The sequence below is a fragment of the Dasypus novemcinctus genome, chromosome 5 (assembly GCF_030445035.2).
Source record: "Dasypus novemcinctus isolate mDasNov1 chromosome 5, mDasNov1.1.hap2, whole genome shotgun sequence".
Taxonomy (NCBI): domain Eukaryota; kingdom Metazoa; phylum Chordata; class Mammalia; order Cingulata; family Dasypodidae; genus Dasypus; species Dasypus novemcinctus.
In genome coordinates this window covers 155144309-155157444 of record NC_080677.1, presented here as the reverse complement: position 1 = coordinate 155157444, position 13136 = coordinate 155144309, and the positions used below count along the sequence as shown (strand labels likewise).

Sequence of the window (13136 nt, the reverse complement as noted above, 5' to 3'; positions counted from 1 at the left end):
GGATTCCTCGTGTTGCCCTTTTATAGCTACCCGCCCCCCTCCCTGACCCCAGGCAATTGCTAATCTGTTCTCCATATCTATAATTTTGTCAGTTCAAGAATGTGATATAAATGGAATCATAGAGCATGTCACCCTTTGAGATTGGCTTTTTTTCACTCAGTCTTATTCCCTGGAGATTCACGCAAGCTGTTACATCTGTTCATTCCTTCTTGTTGCTGAATAGTATTGCATGGCTTGGTGTACCACAATTTATTTAACCACTCATCCACTGAAGGATATCCAGGTTATTTCCAGTTTGGGGATATTATGAATAAAACTATTACGAATATTTGTGTACAAGTTTTTGTATGAAAATAAGTTTTCACTAGGATAAATGCCCAAGACTGAAATTACTGGGTGATAATGATAAATGAATGGATAGTTTTATAAGAAACCCCAAACTATTTTCTAGAGTGACTGTATTAGTTAGCCAAAGGGGTGCTGATACAAAACACCAGAAATTGGTTGGTTTTTATAAAGGGTATTTATTTGGGGTAGGAGCTTCATTTACCAGGCCATAAAGCATAAGTTACTTCCCTCACCAAAGTCTATTTTCACGTGTTGGAGCAAGATGGCTGCTGACATCTGCGAGGGTTCAGGCTTCCTGGGTTCCTCCCTTCCAGGGTTTTGCTTCTCTCTGGTTCAAGGTTCCTTTCTTCCCAGGGCTGGCTTCTTCCTGGGCTCAGGTTTTCTCTCTTCCTAGGACTGGTTTCTCTTTCCTCTGCGAGCTTACTTCCCAGGGCTTCAGCTTAAGGCTTCAGCATCAAACTCCAACATCAAAACTCCAACATCAAAACCCCCAACTCTGTCCTTTGCCATACCCTAAAGACATGGCCCAACCAAAGCCCTAATCATAACTGAATCACGCCCAGGTACAGACCAGATTACAAGCATAATCCAAGATCTATTTTTGGAATTCATAACCGTATCAAACTGCTACAGTGACTGTGCCATTTTTCACTCCTGTCAGCCGTGTATGAGTGATCTGGTTTTCTCTGCATCCATCCAAAATTTGGTACTGTCACTAGTATTTTTGTCATTTAACAGTTCTGATGATGTGTAGTGATATCTCATTGTGGTTTTAATTTGCATTTCCCTAATGTCTAATGATATAGAATATCTTTTCATGTGCTTATTTACTATCTCTATATCTGATTCAGTGAAAGGTCTTTTCAAATCTTTTGCCCATTTTCTAATTGTATTGCTTGTTGAGTTTTGAGAGTTCTATGTTTATTCTAGGTTATTACCCTTTGTCTGGTATGTGGTGTGACAGTTGGAAGTTCTTTTATGAGTCGAAAAAAGGAAAAAGTTATGTTTTTAAACTTAATCCATTCCTATGGGTGTGGGGCCCTTTTGATTGGACTACGTCAGTGAGACATGGCACAGGTTGGGCTTCTGCCCTCTTGCTAGGCCTTACATGAATGGAGATGCAAAGGAAGAGACACACAGGAAAAGGGAACTCTGCCATTTCACCCAGTCATGTGAGAGAGGGGACTCGAGGTTTGCCTACGTGTGCTGAGAGGCTGAGAGAGGCCTCAGAGGCTGGAATCAGCAGAACACAGAGGCACGGGAAGACCCCCCCAAGGGGCTGGGCTCACAGCACAGCTCAAGGATGAAGAGATGAGCCTGGCCAAAAGCCTGATGGCTACTTGGCAGGAGGCCAGCATCACCAGTAGCTGACTTTGGCGAAAAAGCTTCTCTGCTGATGCCTTGATTTGGACATTTCTTTGCCTCAGAACTCTTTACGATTTTTCCCTAATAAAATTCCTTCCCATTATGAAAGCCAACCCATTTCTGGTACTTTGCATCAGCAGTCCTGTGGCAAACTAAGACATGTGTTTTGCAAATTATTTCTCCTCAGTCTTTAGCGTCTCTCTTCATCGTCTTAACAGCGTCTTCCTCAGAGCAAATGCTTTATGTTTCAATGAGGTCTACTTTGTCAATTTTCCCTTTTATGGATTGTGCTTTTGGTGTCAAGTCTAAGAAATTTTTGCCTAGCTCTAGGTCCCCAAGATTTTTTCTTATGTTTTTTTTTTCTAAAAGGTTTATAGATTTATGTTTTATATTTAAGTTCATGACCCATTTTAGTTAGTTTTTGTGTAAGATTTTGGTTGATGTTCATTTTTTGGCCTCTGGATGTCTAATTGCTCTTACACTATTTGTTTAGAAGGCACCTCTTGTTGGTGAAGTGGACATCACCATCCTAGAATCCTCAGGATTGGGGAATGAACTATGGACTAAAGTAGACTTACTGGTATTCTACTATAGACTTATTGTGATTGCAGCAATGGAAGAAATTATATCATTGATATGGAGGCAGTGGCCACTGGAGGCTCTGAGAGCAGGGAGAGAGGTATAATGTGGGGGCATTTTTGGGACTTGGGAATTGTCCTGAATGACAGTTACAGGCCATTATATATCTTGCCATACCTACAGAATTGGGTCAGAGAGATTGTAAACTACAGTGTAAACTTTAATCCATACTTAGTGGCAATGCTCCAAAATATGTTCACCAATTGCAATGAATGTGCACTAGTGCAGGATGTTGTCAATGTGGGAAAGTGCGGGAGGGGTAGGGAATGGGGCAAAAGGGAATCCCCTACATTTTTTATGTAGCATTTATGTTATCTAAGTATCTTTTTTAAAAAAATCAATTGGGAATATCTGTGCATGTCTACTTCTGGGTTCTCTATTCTATTCATCGATCTGTGTGGCTGTCCCTCTACAGTGCCTCACTGTCTGGATTACTGTAGCTATAGAGTGAGCCTTAATGCTAGGTAGACTGATTCCTCTCACTTTATTCTTTTTCAGGATTGTCTTAGCTATTCTAGTTCCTGAGTATCTCCTTATAAATTTTATAGTAAGCATGTCTATGTCCACAAAAAATCCTAGATTTTGATAGGAGTTGCATTGATTATGGATCAGTTTGGGAGAGGGTTGGCATCTTTTGTATATTGAGTCTTTCAGACTATGAACGTGGTATGTCTCTCCGGTTATTTAGATCTTTGATTTCTCTCAACAGCATTTTGTAATTTTTGACATACAATTCCTATATATGTTTTTGTTAAATTTATGTCTCATATCTAAGTATTTCATTTTCTGCTTAGTGGTTGTAAGCTATATTGAGTTTTAATTTTTATTTCTACATCTTCATTGTTTTAATAAGTAGGATGTTACAGAAATATGAATGTGGTTTCTCTTAGAAAAATATAAATAGTTGTGGGTTCTAGATTAACCAACAATGCCAGATTAAAACTCATAAGTAATACTAATACCATGAACAATTACTAAGAAGAATAGTAGACTACTATGGTTTTATAATTCTAGTTTGAAATGATAGTAAATGAGAAATAGTTACTTATATAATATACTAGTATTTGAGGGGCAAAATAATAAACAATGAGAAGGGACATCGTGACTTTATAGAGTATCTTGGAGAGATATAATTCTAGTATATGTCTAGATGTAACTTAGAACGTTAATTCATAATATATGATTTTCCATTTTCTTTATGGGTGTATCATGACATCTACTTTCAAACGTCAGTTCTGATTACTGTCATTTTTTGGAAAGATATGTGACAAGAGGGTTTTCTGAGTCAGGCAGATAGTGAAAATATTTAAGAACATGCATGTTTAAAGGGATTGCACAGGTAGAATTAATGGGGATGCAAACAAAGACAAAGAGGGCTGGGAAGAATTATTCTATTAGACTCCAGGGTCTGGCAGTGCCACTCATCTAGGACAATTTGGGTTGTTACAGGGAAGCAGCGAACAATGACTTAAGAGGCGTACAAAGAAAAAAAGAAATTATGGCCTCATCCAAATATGGAGTTGCAAAGGGAAGAAAATTTTAGTAGCATTTTCAGATAATTGTAAATTTTCTTCTTTAATATTACACCTAATTCGACAAATTGTCCTTTCTTACAGTTTAATTGCAATGTGATATCTGAAATCATATCAAGATACTTTGTGTACTCTGTTACATTAAAATGCATTGACCTGTCTTCCACTTTGGGAAAAAAAAGAGAGGCATACAAAAGTTAGATGTTTATTTTGTCAAAGTAAATCTTTTGTAGGAGAAAAGCCCACATTGTCTTAGTAACAATGATTCATTTTCTCCTCCTGCCTTTTCTTAAAAGTCAACTGTTTTACATTAGTTTTTATTTTTACCTAGCTTTACTCTAGGAGGACTTTGGAGCTGCTTAACCTAAATACAGAAAACAAGATAAAATAAAAAGGAGGAAAATCAAAACGGGTGAAAGGGAAAATAAAATGAGGGCCACAACTGCAATTAGGATGCAAAAGCCCTGCCACTAGGTTGTGTCCCTTTTCTTGAGTCGGGTCCAAAAGTTGGCTTGCCTAAAGGGTTTTGAACCCTTACACAGAGCCGCCCTGAGGCTGGCGCAGAGCCTGCCAGCCCTTCACCTGGCGAGGGGCTGTCTGGTTAGGTGGAGCCGTTGTCCCACATGGTTAATTAGTAGCCAGAACGCAGGGCCTGCTTTGTGAGGCCTTGCTGAGAGCTGCAGCTGGCGGTGGGAGAAAGCTCACACGCGGAGCCAGACCTCTGCTCCAGCGCGGGTGTCAGGGAGCTCCTGGCGTACACGGATGTCCAGGCGAGAAGTGAAGGCTTTCCGTTATCCATGGTAACCAGGGCACCTGTAATTGTAAGTGTTTTATAAGCATGGTTTTAATCCTTAAGTTTCATGCTTAAAAAGTACAAATGGCCTTTTAAGAAACGGCTGTGCTTAATCGTTCATTGCTTCATTAGTTAAACTCCATCTGGTTTTCAAGGGAGGGATTGACCTGAAATCCTTCTGAAGGTAGAGCCTGCCAGTTCACAGCCTTGTCTTTGGTTTTAAGACAAACTCTTTGTGTTGTTTTAGAGAAACTTGCAGCACGATTCTTCTGACGAATTTTCTACAATTGTTGGAAGTGATAGGAAATCCACAGATGTCTACACAATTTGCGAGCTTGTAAATAGACACATGCTCTTTAATACAAACATGCGCACATACACATACATGTGTGTGTGTTATTTACTCTCTGAGCTTTATTGAGGATTGTTCTTTTTGTAAACTAAATACTAGAGTTCGGGTTCTATACTGCTGTCTCCTGTTTCGGACCCTGCTGTTGCACCTTTAATTTCACTATAAAATAAACTGAGTGGCGGCGTTGACAATCTAATTGCAGCTGAAGGAGCTGCAGGCTGGTGGTAACAGCTGATGGGCTCCTCTGAGTTTCAGGAGCTATTTCTGGCAGATTAGCCGGTACCCAGGCTCTCCAGTTCAGGCCATAAAAGGCCCGTCCCGGGTAGAGCTGTCACACTCCTTTTGCCTGGCGAGGCTGAAGCTCCTCAGGTTTCATGTGGATTTACCCAGTAATGGATGGTCACACAAAGGCCAGCTTGGGGAAGCTCAGCGTCGAGGACTCGACAACCTGGAAAAGAAGGCTTTTTTCCATAATATTTTGGCATTCTTTTTTCAGAGAAACTTTGGGGATGTAGCCTTTACCTATTTGCTGAATTTGGAGTCCAGATGCCCTTTGGAAAGCACCGTTCTAAATTTATCCTGTCCTGAATCACCGCCTCTGATAGATGCCATTGCCTTGTTTTTTGCATTGTGATCTTTGGTTTTATACAGCGTTACTTGGGGTAACTTTTGAGTTTGGAATTTTTGTTTAGAGTTTGAAAGTAGTAGTTACTGAGAGGAGACTCAAAGAAAATACCTGGACAAACAAAGCCAGATTAAAGGATATAACTGGTTTTTTTTTTTTCATTAGAAAAATAATTGCCGTGTGATACTTTCCCCCCTTAATTTAGAGGAACAAGGATTATACAGAAATTTAAAGTAAGTGAAAAATCTTGCTCTAAATCTAAATACATCTGTCTGAGCATGCTTCCTAAAGATTTGTTGACTTCAAGGATTGAAACGTTCCTGCTGGTATTTGCTAATTATTGCAGTGAATCTTCTAGATATCCTTGGGCATATTTTTTGGTTTGGGAAGAACTGGAATTCTTTTCCCTTAAAAACTATCAGGTCTTACTTTGATGGTCTAGAGAAGTTTATTACTAACAATTTTATTAATGTAACTTAGTAAATTTATTCTGTCTAAATGTTTGCACTTAAATCTTGGAATTAAAAGCTTGTTCACAATAGAAAGTGTTAATAAATTAACCTTAAACGTATGGGGTGGAGTTGAGAAGGGCAAGTTTTTTTTCTCTAATATTATTAATACACATGGAAATATGAACCATCAATGATGCTTTTGCACAGTCTTTGCTTTGAGAGTTCTCTGAAGTTCCAGAACATATGAGAAAAATCTTCCTTTAATTGGACTGTTTCATTTTAAAAGTCACCAAGAAAAAAAAATCTCGTCAGCTGTTTAAAACCCTATGGATAGCTGTAGTCCCTTTGTAATTTAACTTGGCAGTTTGCTTCTACTGCAAAATAGCAATGAGCTGTAGAGTGTTTATGTTATACTTGACATAGTGCTCCTTTTTGAGAAAAAGGATTTTTCAATAAAAGGAGCATCGGATGGACCAGTATGAAAATAATTATTTTTATCTTAGAAAACCAAGAGAACGTACGGAGCAGGGCTTCACAGGTGAGCGCTCTGGGCCTTCCTCAGCCTGAGGGCGTGCCACACGCTAGGGGGCCTTTGGTATTTGGGGGGGGTTTCTGATTTTCACAATAACTGGCATTTGGGAGGAGTGTGGTTAAGAATTGTAAACGTCCTGAATGTGAGGCTCCCCAAACAGCAGAGAATTGCCCTGGCCAAAGTGCTGGGAAGGGCCCTGTTGAGGAAAGGGCAAGACAGAAATGACGCCCTCGGACTCGGAGAGAGCCAGGGCCTGAGCTTCAGCGGCGCTGCCTCTTCTCCAAGCTGGGAGCTGGGAGCTGGGTGGCCTGCCAGGCGGGACCGCCCGTGTCACATCTGTGGAGAGAAGAGGCGACACCAGTGGGCAGAGAGAGGGCACCCGAGGCTCCTTCTCCAGGCCTCCTTCCGTCAAGGGCGGACGGTGCTTGCTAGCCTCCAGAGAAACGAGGCGTCTTGGTGACCAGACTTCTGGAGGATTCCGAATTTCAATTCGGAATCAGCACCTTTGGCCACACCAGGGGCTGTTTAAAATTCTACACTTGAAGAATTGTACCAAAGAAAAAGGCCATTTGGCTTTTCGAGAAGTCCAGGGTCGCAGGCTGCACGGAAAGCTGCGGAATGCGAACCACTGGTGGCCTCTTACTGTCGTTAGCATACGGGCTGCCTTATCCCTTGTTAATCCCAGATTAACAGGGAGAGCCAGCTCCCTCTAGGGCCACCGAGGTTTTGCAAGCACCCAGTGCAGTTTTACCTGAAGAGGTTGGTCTCAGGAGGCGCCTCCCTCTGACCAGAAGCACCGCCAACCTGGAGTGTTCCTGGTCCCAGAGAGGTGATATCTGCTGGAAGCTTCTTCTGGCCAGAGCCTCAACGCCAGCCTGTCCTGCCCTATGTGTCCTGCAGGTCCCTTCTCCCCTAGGCCGAGTGTCCAGTGGCTTGACTGAAAGGACCTGGTGATAATGACTTGTGGGTTCATGGTATCAAAATTTAGCTCCATTTCATAAAACAATTTGCCATCTTCACATGTGAGCCGCTGTTGAAGTGAGTGTTCTGGATTAGAAATGCTGTTTTTTCCCTCATATCTAATAATGCAAGCAGAAAGATTTGTCTTACTGTAACGAGCCTGATGAGGTTTCTGTAATCAAGCTCTTGCCAGCGCAGGAAATTAAGGTGCATTCAGTGAAGCCAGGCACTTCATTATTGGAACCTTGCCTAAGATGAGGAAACTCATCTGGGTGTGGGACTGGATTTACGTGCTTTTTCCAGCCATTAGACTTCATCTTCTTAGGGTAAAAGATCTCCAGCTTGCTTTGCACTTTTGACCTGCAGGAGGGAGCAGAGCACCTTGACAGGGACTCGAAGAGGCACTCCCTGTTGAGGAGGTATTTGAAAGAAGAAGATATTTTGCTTTGTAACTTGTTTATTCTGTTCTGAAAGCCGATCCTTTAATCCTAAACAACTTCATAGCCTATTTATAACCGGCTTTTGTGTAGACACAAGAAAAGGCATAGCTTTAATTCTTACTGTGGGATCATTGATTCACCCGTGTTAGAGCGGGGATTTAGTGAGCGCTTCTGCTGTGGGCAGAGCTGTGTGTTGGACGCTATGAGACCAAGATAACTGAAGAGGGTACCCTGTCCTTGGTGAACTCATATTCTAAGAGGTTTCAGACATGCAAGCGAAGTTACTAATACAGGTCAGGGGAGCGTTGGACAACGACATGGCATTCATATTATCACTATGTGCCAAGCTCAATGCCAAGTCCTTTGCCTATATTATCTCATTTAACTTTCAGATAGCCCCAGAAAAATAGTGGACCTATGATCGTCATTTTACAGAGGAAAAAAACTGAGGCTTCAGGCTATGGAACTTGCCCAAGGGCACAGACTGCTCAAAAAGGTAGTCTGCGTTTGAACCCAGATCTGGCTTGTTTTCATGGCCAGGGCTTTAAATCGGCACTTGTGACTTTAATGGGCTCTGGAACTGCCTGCGATCTTGTTAACGGTGCAGATTCCGATTTTGGAGGTCGAGGGTGGCCCAGAGTTTTGGCAAACAAGATCCCAGGTGAGGCCTTAGGGCCAGCTCTGGTCTCCTCCAGAGCAACCAGGTGGGACGAGGGTCTTGAAGCAGGCTTCTCAGCGGTAGAGAGGGTCTTTCAAGGCCGGCCCCTTCCTCTGCACTTCTCATTCCAGCACTTTCCACTCCGAGCCTGCACACTTATTTCCTCTTATTTTCCATTTTTGCCTTTCTTCTGACTCCTCCTTCCCATGTGGAAAGCATGCTCGCGTTTCCTCCGTCCTAAAGAAAGCTTCTCTTGACCTGCAGCTGTCCCGTGCTCCTTTCACCACCATCCACTCCTCGCACCCACAGCCCGTGGGACTGTTCTTTCCACGCCGTGTCTCAGTTCCCCCTGCAGTTTATCCCTCGCACCCCTCTGTGTGGAATCCCGTCCCAGGGTCTGCCGGGGTGGGCGGAGCTCTGATCTCTGCGCGGCACGCCCACAGACTGCTGTGACAGGGGGCAGTCTGCTTAATTGTTAAAAAGCAGTCCCTGTCTCTCTGCTCGCTCAGCTCTCCCTTCTTAGGCTCCAGGTGAAGGCAAACATTCTTGGGCTGCTCTTCTATAGGTTGAATTACATGACCTGTCCATTTCAGATGAAATGTGTTATTTGGATCTTGTTATTTTCTACCAACTTTAAGGAACTTTTAAGCAGCAAACAAATCTCATAGCAGCCCTTCTTCCCTTAATAAATTAACTTCTGATTAGCGGTGTTAGACTCATATGCTAGATAACCAGGACCGATAGAATTATGCCTAAAGAACATTTAGGTTCTGATGAAGGCCCAAAAGGTTTCTACAGATAATGCACCTGCAATTTGAAAATGATATTTTTGTTAATCAGAGGTCTCTTTCCTCTTTTCCTGGATTTTCAGTTATATTTGAAGTAGGGGAAGTGGATATTTACTCTAAGCCCAGATACATGTGATCATTGAATGGAAAAATCAAACTGATGTTTTTAGATTTTTAAGATCTTAAATAGTTTAAATATTTATAAGATTTTAAGTGAACACTTTTTCATACATTCTAAAATATTATACCTGACTTTATCCCATTAAACCAAAAATTTAAATTATATACACATTATACTGGTGTGCACTTGCACACCTGTTGCACACTCACCAAAGACAAACAACTCCAGCCAAACCCAAAAAAGAAGAGTAGTTGATTTTTTAGAACCTAAAAATATAGTGAATTAAGAGGTAGGCTGTTAAAGCTCAAATAACCTTTAGAGTTGTAATACTGTTTTGGTGAACAAATTTCCTTAGAAAAGGTGTTTTTTTTTTAAATTTAAACTGATGTTTTAGTATACCATGTACTAGGATGGTTACAAAATTCAGCTACATCAGCTTGTTTTGCAGTTAATTCATTGCTTCAATAGTTGCAAGTATGAAATACAAAGACAAGTGATATTTTGAGGCCCATTATTTGTTTGCAAATCCTGTTGCAGATGCCTAAGGCAGCTAAGCACCAGATAGGTTTCGTCCAGGTTAGGGGGAAAGCTTGGGCATGCCGATAAGAGGTTGGTGGCCTGCAAATTATGCTTATGGTTTTAATTTCCACCAGATGTTCATTTTAGCCACACACACATAATCACTTGGCTTTATTAGTTCATACATTTTTATTGGACATGTCTAATATTTAAAAATTCAGGGAACAGGTAAAAATTTGTGTGATGCTTTCAGCTTGAATGACTAACTTCATGAAATGCATTATACCCTAACAAAGGACCCTCCCATTTGAGATGGAATTTATTTATTTGGATTTGTATCAGTTCTTCTCTCCAGAGGCTTCCAGGAGCTGTTAGGCAGCTCGCATTCTTAAATATTTCAAAAGGAAGTTGCAGTAAGAAGGTGGAGTAGGGGCTAGATGGAAAGAAAGTAGTATGAAAGCAATGAGAGCAAACAATTCATCTAAGCGGCTGCTCTATTCACCTTGGCAAAAAAAAAAAAAAAAAAAGCCCTGTGAAGCATTCCCCCAGCTTTCAGGGAGGAAAAAAATTACTTTTGGAGTTTGAAGGTGTTTGACACTGAAGAATGCTCTGGGCTATGATAGAGTAAGTGGGTGCAGCTCTGGTCTAGTTAATAACCAGCTGTGTGGCCTGGGGTAGGTTACGTAACCTCTCTGAGCCTTCTTGTCCTAGTTTGTTAAAATGAGGGTTGGACTGGAGGATTTCTAAGTCCTTCTGCCTCTTTGGATTCTGTAATCCGAAGATTTCAGGGCTTGTAAATAGTTTGTCATGCCCTGGAAAGACTCAGGGAGTCAACGCAAGAACACATTAGAAGTATCTTGAACAAAAGCATTTTTTTTTCCTTGACGTCATCTCACTGTACTTGATTCTCTTGAAGTAGACAGCCTGTTTCTTCTCTCTCCTTAATTGGCTTGCTTGCCATTCTTTGTCTTCAATCCATTATTTTTGGAAGTTTCTGCCATCTCTTCAGATCAAGCTCTCATAGTTTGTTTTACCTTCATTTAAGTACCTAAATATCCATTGCTCTAACCTGATTTATTCTTGTTGAATTTTGAACTTTTCCTTTTCTCCTGGTGAGAAACCCCAAAGTGGCCACAGCATTCTCAGTAGGGGTGCCTGAGTATCCTGCCCTTAGGAGAAATACGGTTTCTGAGCTTCTCCCCCTCTTTCTGTTTATTAGCTGTCCACTGGCATACATGGCCACTGTGCACAGTTATTTTCTGAATATCTACTGTGTGCTGGGTCTGGGATAAGTGTTGAGGACAGAGCAGTGAAAAGCAAAACCCCTGCCCTCATGGAGCTTATGTTCTAATGGACCGAATACTCCTGTGACCTGTGTTGTTTTCTTGAGCTTCAACCCTGAATGTGTCTTTAAAATGTAATTAAATGACAGAACATAAAATGCCTGCCATAGATCCTAACCCATAGAAGGTACTTGATAAGGGTTGGCATCTAACTACTCTTTGCTTTTTCTATCTTCTAAAAATCCCCTATAATTTATACTGATAAAGTTCATAAGATTTTTTTAAAAAATCTGTTTGATTTAGGCAAGTTCAGATCCGATCGCCGTCTCTTTCTCTATTTTTTCATGTGTTCCTCTCGGCCACCATGAATTACTATCTATAAAGTATTGCTTCACTGCTGAGGCAAAGGTTGATGTTTATTATTCAACCAGGATGTTCCAGAAATAAATAATGGAATCAACTTGACATCTTTCTTGCCTTCAGACTTTGTCTGTTTTGAAACTTTTATTTAACTTAGCAAAAAATAGAACTTTTTAAAAAAAATTAAACTTAAGGGAAAAAATAATGATTTTACCTGGAGACTTTGAAGTGAGTTTGGCAAGAGCTTGGTTACCATAGATAAACTACTGTGTAGCACTAGCACTGTCAAGGGCTCACAGCTGAAACTCTGGAGTCTGTAACCTCTCACTCAGTGTCCTCTTCTTTTTAAGATAATTCATGTGTCACCTCTACTGCTGATGAAGTTGATTTCACACACACAAGAAAATAAGCTCCTTCCTGCCTACATTGTATTTTAATGCTCTTCTTAACATTTAATTTTGCACAAGATGCAGAGAGCTTTTTTGACTCAAGGTGATAAACATTTCAACATTTGTCCTTCACAAGGTAATTATTTCATTAAAAGTTAATTGCAGCATATTCAGTAGCTCCAGATGAAAATAGTAATCAATGGTAAATGGATACAGGAAGATTTGAGAACAAATTGCCTCGGTATTGTAACGGGGAGAGTTTTCCTAGCTCATTTTCATGCATGCGGCCTTTCCCTGGCTTATGTGGGAGTGGCTGATGATTTTTACTATGAACGAGCTCACATTTTTTAAAATTTAAGAAGTCTGATGGATAGCTTACAGTCAGCTCTGTTGCAATCACTGTAAAAGATGACCGTTGAACAGATGTTTTTAAACTTAGGTCTATGAACAGGTTCCCGAAGTTTAGGAGGTCTCTGGAGAATTATTTGAAAAATGATAGCTTTTGAAGGTCCATTTTAAAGAGAAGAAGGTCCACTGTTTTCATCATTCTTCTTAAAGGGGCTGGCTGTGACTTCCAAAATGCACGAGAGGCTAAAGTCGCATTTGATTATTTCTTAGAAGCGAGGCTCTTAGAAGAACCTCGAGGTCTCTAGGTAACGGCCACCTTGAGGATGGACCTGAACTTCGCAGCTGCTTTGACGGCTACCATAGCTGCAGAAACAAGGGTGGACGTGTTCTCTAATTCGTGGTCACCGCAGGGTAGCCACTAGCCACAGGCGCTGTTGGGGACTTGAAATGTGGCTGGTGCAACTGAGGAACTAAACTTTTAACTTTTTTAGTAAGTTAAAACTGAGAAAGCCATACGTAGTGGATAATGCAGGTCCAGAGGACGTGGACTTGACAATGTGTTCTGTTACAAGTTGGAGAACTTCACAGTCACCTGTTGGCCTAGCCGTGTAATTTGTGATGCTTGGATTACA

The 13136-nt window shown here is 41.1% G+C and overlaps 1 protein-coding gene across 12 annotated transcripts in view; it reads left to right on the top strand.

The window, feature by feature from the left end:
* The window catches only part of SVIL (supervillin), a 235390-nt gene that overhangs the window by 88083 nt on the left and 134171 nt on the right, over positions 1–13136 (top strand). For 2 of the 12 annotated variants that reach the window (XM_071215461.1, XM_071215459.1), the window contains exon 1: positions 5408–5887. The exons of 8 other annotated variants lie outside the window; for them this stretch is intronic. The gene's annotated coding sequence lies outside the window, so the exon portion shown is untranslated. Of the gene's footprint in view, positions 1–4558; positions 4706–5362; positions 5888–13136 lie in introns of those variants that run through there. 2 more of the 12 variants (XM_058297756.2, XM_071215460.1) reach the window with 2 other exon arrangements.